Raw genomic sequence first — 11,252 nt, forward strand, 5'->3', positions numbered from 1 at the left:
AAAAGTTCTGTTTACTCACAGGTGGAGTCATAACAAGAATCTCCATACATGACCTAGACAAAGAAAATAATTTCATTTTACTTTTTTTAAGTTTGATTATTCATTTTTTAGAGGGGGGGATGAAGGGATGAAGAAAGAGAGGGAGAGAAACATCGATGCATGAGAGAGATACCCATCAGCTGTCCTTTGTACATGCCCTGACCAGGACTGAACCCGCAACCCTGGCGTGTAGCCCAACCAGGGACCAAATTGGTGACCCTTTGGTTTGCGGGACAATGCCCAACTAACTGAGGCCCAGCCAGAGCAACAAAAATAATTTTTAAAAGCAGACGTAATCAAGTTTCTCCTATTTAAAACTCTCCTTGAGCGAAGACTGGCTCCTAAACACAAGTTAGAGTGACAGGGTCTTGCAGGTGGGTAAATAGTTTTACCTATTTCTTTTATGAACGCTAGAACCAGACAGCCTTTATGGGAAAAAGAAGTCATAGAAGGGTAACATCTCATCCTTAGCCAGAGGGCTGTATGCAAAAAAAGAAAAGAGGTTGTCAAATTTCTGTCCAAATCTACAAACAAATCTTTTTGGTTTTGTTCCACACAATGAATGCTCCCACACTTGACCCATCAGGAGGGTCAAGATCGGCATTGTTTTTAAATTGAACAAATGGTACAGGTTACTTCAATAGAACAACAGAGCACTTCAGACTCAGTAAACATAACAATTGCTTCATGAAACTTTTGAAATTTATACGTAAAACTGTACTAGGGCTCCTTGTCATGTATGTTTCTTACTACAGTGGTAGACAGAAAAAGCAGCAAGTTTTGCCCTAGTTGTAGCAAGGGTGCTGGTAGAGTAGCACTTTGTCCTTTCCTGGTATCAGCACAATGAAAAAGCAGCACTGTTTGTTTCCTGATGGAGCAGCAACAGGCAGGGTGGTATAAGCCCTGGATTCTGGCCTATGAGTCAGGGCTACATCATTTCTCAGTAGATGGCCTGGGACAAGTGAGTTACTTAACCTCTCAGAGTCTCGGGTTCTTCTTCACTCGATAGGGTTATTCTCTACTTCATCCAGGTGTCCTGAAGACCAAGTAAGCTATTGCCTACAAAGCACCTAGCCCAGGGCCAGAAGGATAAAGATATTCAATAAATGTGACTGCCTGCCCTGTCTACACTCTCTACCCCACCGCACCCCACCCCCACTACCCCTTCTGTAGGGTTTGTGGGATCACCCCTGTACTTTCCCATCTTTCTTGGGAGAGGCCTTCTTGGCCCTGAAAATGTTACCTAACAGTCCAGCACAGTCGTGTCCAGAAGCAGTCACTCAATCAAAATAAGGTGAGTGTAAAATTTACTTGAGTTTTCAGAAACACGTAGCTCAAAAAATACCTGAAATAGAGGAACGACTGTTATTTCCCTTGGCTGGCAGAGTAGAGGGCTAAGAAAAATGCTTTGTTTGGTAAATGGTTTTAGCACATTCAGTCAGGGTCTCTGAAAAACATCGACTTCATGTTTTAAGCAATAAAAAACAACTTCTGTATCTCTTTCACCTGACTCCGCATTCCTTGTTATCAGGGAGTTTCCACAGCATTCAGGAAGGACTCAATAAATATTAACAAAGAAAAAAAAAAAAGACCATGGAAAACTTTACTCTTCTCCTTTTCTAGCTTATCCATTTAATTCTGAAACGTCAGAGGCCTTTGTTTCATCTGTTCCTGTGGAAACCCACCCAGTGAGGACCGGCCCCTGTTCTGGACTCTCAGTCAGGGTTAAACTTTTCTAACTAAGAAAGAACTGTCCCAAATTCCAGTTACCCTGAGGGGAGCAAGTTAATGACAGGTGGCACCCTGATGTGTCACCTACCCTGGCAGAATTTGTGCAGGGACATTCCTGCTCTGAACATTCTAGTTCTTCATCAGCTACAACACAATTCTTGCTTTGTCTTTCTCTCTTTCTCCATGTCAGTTCTTTCCTGGAACCTTCTCATGTTTCTTGTAAGAATATCTCTGTTTGTTTTTGCATTACCTGCTAGTTTGTTTATACCTTTTCTGACACAGGTACCAATTACTTGAAGAGATGCCCATCCTCCCCACAGACGGTGAGCACCTGAGAGTGCAGATGCATCAGCCCTTGCCTGACCTTCATCTGCTACACGACACCTGGTCCATCACGAACCTTCAAAACAGGTTGTTGAATAGTCTTGATCAGAGTGCTCCTTAACACTTTAGTTGTTTATTTGTACCTAAAACCAAGTCCCAGGGACTTCTTTCTTTGCCATAATATCAAGAGAGAACATGGTAATAGACAAGAAAGAAACAGAGGAGAAAGGAAGGTAGAGAGAAGACTGAAAAGCTTTCTCTGAGCCGGTCAGAGCTGTACCTCTGTCCGCATGCAGCACCCACCTGCTTGCTTGGAGTTGCACCACCTGTTCCCAGACGGCTGGGGACTGGTTTTACCTGAAAAGCAGCTTACTCACACTGGAGCTTTCAAAAGCTTCCTGGGTCTCTCATAGGAATGGCACAGCACTCCAATTTAAAATACTTTTGACCATAATCTCAAAACATGTTCTATCTAAAGAATTCATCTTTATTGAATCATAGGTTCAATTGCCTCCCCGCCTCCCCCCATACTTCCTGCCACTCAGGTCGGCGGAGCCAGGCTGAGCTGAGGCCCCAAAGAAGGTGAGGCTGTTCTGCACAGACACAATGGCCCACACAGCCGTCTTTGCACGTCCACCCTTCCTCCGGTCCCTCACAGGCTAGACCCGTGGCTGCTACTGTCACCAGTTTAACATATGACTCCCCTGGAAGCACTGCTGAGAGCCCTTTTGCAATGGCTGCCACAGTGTTTCTGACGTGTTCCCACAGCCATCACAACGACAAGGCTCTTGTCAATTCTTTTTTCTCCAAGGAGGCTTGGAGAATGCTCTTTGTGAAGCCTGCCTGAGTCACAGATGGACACAGGGCTTTGTCCCCTCAAGTCCCTCACCACGAGGATGCCTCAGGCATTTGCATACAGTGAATCCTTCTGCCAGGCAAGTTACAAAAGCAAAAGAGAGGCATTTGTCCCTTCAGGGCTGACAGTGGCTTTAACCATTAGACATGTTCCATGAGCAAGAGCAGCCAGAGGAGATTAGACAGAAAGAGCAGTTTCCCTGACAGTGATTCCAACTAGTGGTTATTTGAACAGGCTTGTAGCCAAGGGCTTCTTTGGCTGTTTCTGAATTCTACCCAGTGCTCTGTACTTCTCAGCAACAGTAGGAACCAAGGCTATAGACTGGTTATAGACCCTTGTAGAGACCCCATTCTGACTTGAGCAACTAAAAACTGTGTGGGATTGTCAACCCTATTCAGGTTCTCCTCATTCAATATATCTGGGAAATTACACAGTGTGCCTCAGACTCCCACATACATGTCCTCAAAAACAAAGGCACAGGGATATGCTTATTCACCCATTCTAGTGTGTGGCCTGCTATGCACCAGGCTGCTGAAATAGAAGCCCACAAGTCATCCTGGTTGCTTCACTTCCCCTGTAACCCATTACCCATAACCCATAGTGGGTTGATTCTACCTAAATGGCTCTCCTTCTCTCCTCTTGCCTCCACGCTGCTACTGCTGATTGTATTAGGTTCACTGATATCTCCTTGCTGCTCCCTGAACCCCTTTCTAACACTCAGGTCTGGTTCTTATTGCTCCCTTACTCAAAATTCTTCAGCAGTGCCCCACTCACCTCAGAGATAAAAACTGACTCCAGGTGGCTTTCAAGTTTAGTCCTTTACTCCCTGTCCATCTACCCTTATACGCTATCTTCTCCCTAGACTGCCATGATCCTATATGGCTTTGGGCTCAGCAAACCATCGAGCCCAAGCTGAGCTGGTTTCTGGAGACTCTTGCATGCCTCCAAAGGTGTTCCTTTCTCTAGACTGCATCTATATCTGGGTTTGTTCCCAGTTGCCAAGACCACCAAATATTCAATTGATTTGGCTAATTGCATCCTGTTTCCCATGCCCAAACCAGGATACATGTTAGTCCACCCTTTCTTATGTTCTGTTTCTTTAATCAGCCAAGGTCAGTAGAAGTTTGAGGAGAAGTTTATTTTACCCACTTCATCATCCCCAAGCAAGAAAACCTTAAGGGGTCCCCCACGGGGTAGGATCTGATAGTGGAGGTGACCAAGTGGCAGTAAGAACAAAGAGGCAGAGAGGAACTGAGTTTTCAATAACTTCAATTGACTAAGTCAAGCCTGTCTGGAGACAACTCTGTATCTACACTTTTCAATTTTATCAACCAAAAAATGCCCATATTGTTTAAACCTGTTTGAATTGGGTTTTCTATCTCTTGCTACAGAGAACCTTATCCAATGCAGCCAAAATTAATATTCTCTCGGAAAGAAGCAGCTTTACTTAGAATAAAGGATAAAATAGTTTCAAAAACCAAAAGGGTTCAGTAAATACAGCAGTGAATAGAATCAAGAAGCTTGAATTATAAATGAAAATTGGCCTGCAACTTGTTGGGACCCTCGTCCTCATGCTTAATTTTTCTATCTATGCATTAAGTCTATCCCTACCAACTCCTTTCTTAATTTATAATGCAATTGATAATAATAAAGTCTGAAAATGTGTACTCTGCTTGGGCTGCTATAACAAAATACTGTAGACTGGATGGCTTATACACAAACACATTTATTTCTCACAGCTCTGCAGACTAGAAGTCTAAGATCTGGGTGCCAGCAGCGTGGGGTCCTGGTGCCCTCTCCCAGGTTCCCAAGTGCCAGCTTCTCGCTGTGTCCTCCCCTGGGGGAAGAGGAAGTCTAGCTGTCCAGGGTCACTTTCCTAAGAGCGCTAATTACAGTCATGAGGGCAGAGCTCTCATAGGCGATAACCTCCTAATGCCAACACCTTGGGCACTAGGTTTCCACACATGAATTTCAACACATGAATCCAGACCACAACTAAAGAAGGATTCTGCTCTTCCATCATAATGCATTCATTAGTTTAAAAAAAAAGAAATTATTGAGCACTTGCTTGGCAGTGTCACCTACATAGAAAAACCTGAGATATCTTCCAGGCTAGGGTTTGGCAAACTATAGCTCACAGACCAAATCTGACCCATTCCCTATTTCTGTAAATAAAGTTTTATTGGAATACAGCTGCACATATTTGTTTACATACTGTCTATGGCTGTTCTCACAGTACCACAGAAGAGTTGAGCAGTTGCCACAGAGACCACATGGCCTGAAAAGCCTAAAATATTTACTATCTGGCACTTTACAGAAAAAGTGTGCCAACCTCTGCTCTAGGCTATTCACCACATCTGAAAGTTCTGGTTGTCATAAACGTCCCTCCCCCGGAAAGCTATAGTGAAGTATACTTCACCAGCTTTTGTGTAATACAGTCCCAAATATCAAATTACGCTCCTCAAAAATAAGAAAGAAAAAAATGTTTTAAACATACACTAAATTCAACACATTTTGTGTTTCCAGAATTAACTGGTACCCAAAATGAGGCCCTGTGAACCATCCTCAGGACGCTCCTCGAGCAATAGGCAAAATCCACGTTAGCTAACATCGATGAAAACCCAAGGGCAGGCAACATGACTCATTAACAAAGAAGAAGTGTTTATTTTTTAATCTCCTCCATTCTTTCCCCAGGTGCAGTTTACTTCTCAGAACAATGATCTGATTTCAAGAAACTATATCCTACAACTAGGAGAGAAAAACAAAGATAGGCCCATTTGTAAATATTAACGCAGAGCTGAGAAGTAGAAATTAGGTCCCTGGTCTTATTTTTCCTGTGTTGGTTTCTGGTGACTCACATTTCCATTGTGCAGCTTGAGGCTTTCTCCAAGCTCTTTTCAGGTAAAAAGGAATTCACACCGTAATTGCTCACGTTATTGGACAGTGGAGGAGAAATGGCACAGACCATTAAATCCAACAGATACCTGTGTGAATTTGTTTTGCTGTTTAAAATGTACACAGAATAGTATGTATTCTTAATCTCTGAACCATGTTTTCTTCAACGGGATGCTGAATGTTAACTCCTATTTTCTAATTGTTAGACTATTGAATAAGGTCACATGTGAAAGCATCTCACACCATTGCAGACACAGAGCTGTTTTTCAATAAACGTGGCATCCTTTCCTTTTCCCTTCATCCTTCTGTACTAAAGAAGATGACAAGTACACCCTAGTCTGAACAAGAGAATCACTACCTCTTACAATTTCTAGTCTTTCCTGTGTTAAAGGAAAAACAACCGCTGAGAGATACAAAGAGATTTAATTGTGTTCTGGGACTTTTTCCTCCCCATTACCTCAACTCCCAACCCCAAGATTAAAGAGGGGAATAGGTTTCTATTTGTGCAAGAACAGAACCCTGGCATCAATCAGTAGTAACCACTAATGGAAACTTGGCCACTAGTATCCTCTCTGAGTCTGTCTGACACATTTGGATCTAATTGGCAGTCCGCTGTAGAGCAGCCAAAAAATATAGTGTCATACACATTACAGATCAAAGCGAAGGCAGACTTGCTGGTGGCCCTGGGACTTTGATTGCCAAAATTAAACAGGCAGATCTGTGGGTTTTGTTTAGAAACAGGTAAATGCTCACTAGCTTATTTAGAGAAAGCCTCTAGAAGACCCTGAGTTAGCTAGTTTGGACCCAAACCATGACAGACCAAGAAAGAGCATTCAGGGTAGCTAGCAGCTTGGGTGGTCAGAAGAAGAGACTGGCTTATTTTCTTCCTGCCTCTAAATGTGATGGAAATTAATTAATATTCTCTTCTGGGCTTTAATATAATGAGTAACATAGGCTTTTCAGTAGGAAATATTCCCCAGCCTTAAGCTCAGAAATATCAGCTATACCGAAAAACACTCTTCAATCCATTATTTGTGGGAGAAAACAAAATTTTTCCTTTTAATAAAAACCTACAAAAAGCATGCTTATTTCTAATTCCAACACTATCCACCAGAATTAAAGTGATAAATGTTCCATTGAACACTGTTCATCTTTTGAGTGTCCTAAGCCCCTGAAAATTATGAAAACCTCTTTCCAGAAGATACACACACAACACAATTTAGCATAAAATTTCAGTGTTGATGAATTTCCTGAGGACCTCCCAGAGAACCCCTTGGACTCTATACTTCCTAGGTTAAGAATTCCTGTATTAAATCTATTAAACAGATGGACAAATCATTTACTAAGTAATGGTTGACTTCTATAAGTCTGTCATTATTTATATCTAACATATACCAGTCATAGCCAGTTGCCCATCCTACAAGGACCTCCAGCTTACTGGTCAAATATTATTAATATCTTCCAGTCAAAGCAATCTAATACCTTGCAACTCTCTGAACCCCTTGGAATATCTGCTATAGAGAACTAAAACTCCTAATTAATCTTTATGAAATAATAAAAAGATAATGGAAAGTATTCAGATATGGGATTTATTCATTTACCTTTTATGTGAAAGACTATTTCAAGGCACTAGGGATACCAAATGAACAAGAGGGCTATGATACATACCTTTACAGAGCTTTTACCCAGGTTCAAAACTTGGTCTGTATTTACCATATCAAGTTATCTGAACTTTGTAAGACTTGATTCTTTCATTTAAAATGATGATTATTTACACCATATACGTAGTGGCAAATACTGTTTTAAATGGTAATGCCAAGGCACTTAGTACATAGTGGACATTCAATATTATCAATTTTAATTCTTATCACTGTCATGGGAAAAAAAGATTATGTGGCAAGTATTAATTTTTCAGATTATGTATCACTGTTGAAAGGTCTTTCAATATCCCTACTGCCACTTGATTCATACATATTACTAGAGAATTCCACAAGCATTGGAGAGAATGCTAAAGAGAAAGTTGAGTCTCAATTCTACAGTTCTGGACCCTCTCCTGCAAGTATCATTTGGGTTACTGTTTCTAGAATGTGCTTTCATTATTAGCATTGATCATTGTTGAATTGCACCTTGGTTACAATGGTTCTTTCAGTATAAATGCCACTCTGTTTCTTCTCTAAGACTGCCATGTTTCCTCTTCTAAGACATCAATGGCTTAGCCCCTATATTTGTTAAAGAAAATCTCTTTAATTGAGCTGCCAACTGTAGATTCTCCACTTCCATTTTTCCATCACTGATATAAATAGAAGTATGGATATCAAAGATCAGAGCAGAAATAAATGAAATATAGACTAACAAGAGAAAAGAGGAATAAAAGTAAGAGCTATTTAAAAAAAAATATATATATATATATAAACAAAGTAGACAAACCTTTGGTTACACTTAACAAGAAGCAAAGAAAGGGAATATTAATAAATAAAATTAGAAATTAAAGAGGAAACATTATAACTGATAGCACACAAATACAAAGAATTGTGAGAGACAACTATAAATAATCATACACCAAAAAATTGGACAACTTAGAAGAAATGTATACATTTCTAGAAACATACAACTACCAGGACTGAGTCATGAAGAAGTACAAAATATGAATAGTTCAAAAATAAGAAAGGAGATTGAGTCAGTAATCAAAAACCTCCTAATAAACAAAAGTCCAGAATCGGATGTTTTCACTAGTGAATGCTACCAAACATTTAGAGAAGAATTAATATCAATCCTTCTCAAACTCTTCCAAAAAAATTAAAGAAGGAAAACTTCCAAATTCATTTTATGTGACCAGTATTCCCTAGAGACCAACACCAGACAATGACACTATAAGAAATTTACAGACCAATATGACTAATGAACATATATGTAAAATCCCTTAACAATATACTAGCAAACTGAATACAACAATACATGAAAAAGATCATGCACTATAACCAAATGAGATTTATTCCAAGGACACAAGGATAGTTCAACATCCATAAATCAATCAATGTGCTACCATGCCATGTTAACAAAATGAAGGATAAAAATTATATGATCAATCATCTTGATAGACACAGAGAAAGCATTTGAGAAAATCCAACATCCATTCATGAAAAAAAAATCTCTCAAAGAAGTAGGTAAAGAGAGAATGTACCTCAACATAATAAAGACCATATATGACACACACACAGCTAGCATTATATTCAATGGTTAAAAACTGAAAGCTCTTCCTCTAAGATCAGGAATAAGACAACATAGTACTGGAAGTCCTAGCCAGAGCACTTAGGCAAGAAAAAGAAATAAAAGGCATACAAATTGGAAAGAAAAAAATAGAACTGTTTCTATTTGCAAATCACATATTATTTATTTTAAAAAAAAGAAATCTTACCAATTCCATCAAAAACACTGTTAGAACTAGTCAACATGTTCTATAAAGTTGCATGATACAAAATCAACATACATAAATTGGTTGTGTTTCTATAGACTAACAATAAAATATCTAAAAAAATAAAAGGATATAAAGCAATCCTATTAACAATAGCATCAAAAAAAGAATAAATACATAAGAATCAATTTAACCAAGGAGATGAAAGATCTGTACACTGAAATCTGTAAGACGAATTGAAAGAGAAAAATAAATGGAAAGATATTCCATGTCCACAGATTGTAAAAATTAATACTGTTAAAATGTCCGTATTGCTCGAAGCAACACACAAATTCATGCAATCCCTATTAAAATTCCAATGGCATTTTAAACAGAAATAAAGAAAAAATCTAAGATTTGTATGGGACCACAAAAGTCTCCAGATAAACAAAGTAATCTTGAGAAAGAAAAACGAAGCTGGAGGAATTACATTTTGTGATCAAACTATATACATCTATAATAATGAAAACAACATATTGGCATAAAAACAGACTCAAAAATCAATGAAACAAAATCAAGAGACCAAGAATAAACCCATGCACAATATACACTTTAAAATCTTACAGTTTTATTCATCAATTATATCTCTATAAAGCTGAAATGTAAGTAAGTAAGTAAATAAATAAATAAATAAAATTTGTACCCTTCAGAGAAAATACTTGTTTTTGGAATATCTTCTAATTTTCTTTCCACAAAAAATTTCTCAGAAAATTCCCAAATGTAGAAATTGACCCCCAATGCCAAAACAAACCAACCTAGAAATTTATCATATTTTTAAAAAAGAAAATGCACCTGAAAACTGAAGCTTATCTAAACACATTCACTCAGTGAAGGTAAGAATCAATATGTTGATTACTTTCTAGAAAAACTAACATTGACAATACTATTTATTAAAGTTCTTTGGATGCTATCAAAGTCAAATTGAAAGGAAAAGTCATAGTTTTAAATACTCTTACAACTAAACAAGAAAGAATAAAAATCAGTGAAGCATTTAACCCAAATATAAAAGGACAATTTTAAAGATAATATGCAAAGAAGAAGGAAAAATTATATAATATTTTTTAAGTTAATGATTAGCAAAATAAGATTAATAAATCCAAGAGCTCATTGTTTGAAAAGACTAAGAAAACAGACAAAAGTCTGGCTATTAAGAATCAACTGAGGACCCTGGCCAGGTAGCTCAGCGGGTTGGAGCATTGTTCCTTACACCAAAAGTTTGCAGGTTTGATCTCTAGTCACAGTGGCTATTGGAGGCAACTGATCAATATTTCTCTTTCCCTCTTTCTCTTCCCCCCTCTCTAAAGTCAATAAACATATCCTCATGTGAGATTTTTTTTAAAAAAAACTGAGGAAAAACCAAATAAAAGCATCATTCTGAGAATCAGAGATTGTTTTTAATTATAAAAGACTTCTCTATATGACTCAATTATTCACCCTCCTAATACAACAAAGGCATTCACAGAATCGATAGAGAAATATTTGCATATGCCAGTATCTATGGAAAACTTAGGAAAACTCTCCAAACTTTTCTTCAAGTTTCCTGAATATCAATTGATCAGCATGCAAAAACTATGAGGGTGCTGAGCTCTCCTTCCACAGTTTGTTAGAGTGAAGGCCTTGTTGGTTTCTGATCATTACATACAGCTATTCCTTTTTCCTCCTAAAGTAATGGGTATTGATTAACTGAAGGCCAAATTGCCCAGAATTCAGTGTTCCTCCTCTGTCATCGCTGGTGTCTGTCTTCAGCTGTATTAAGCAGGCCTCCTACAGCTACTGTGTTAGACTTACAGAGAGCAAATGGTTTCCATGGGCAAAGGGCAAAAGAATATTCTAATGAGAATAGGCTAGTCATCAATTATAAAACAGAATCCATGAGTTAAGTGGTATTGCTACAAGCTTTACTTCCTCATATACAAAACAGAAGTATATTTACTTTCTCATATACAAAACGGAAGC

Source organism: Pteronotus mesoamericanus, unplaced genomic scaffold, assembly GCF_021234165.1.
Source record: "Pteronotus mesoamericanus isolate MK-2021 breed Mesoamerican mustached bat unplaced genomic scaffold, CSHL_Meso_final scaffold_31, whole genome shotgun sequence".
Lineage (NCBI taxonomy): Eukaryota > Metazoa > Chordata > Mammalia > Chiroptera > Mormoopidae > Pteronotus > Pteronotus mesoamericanus.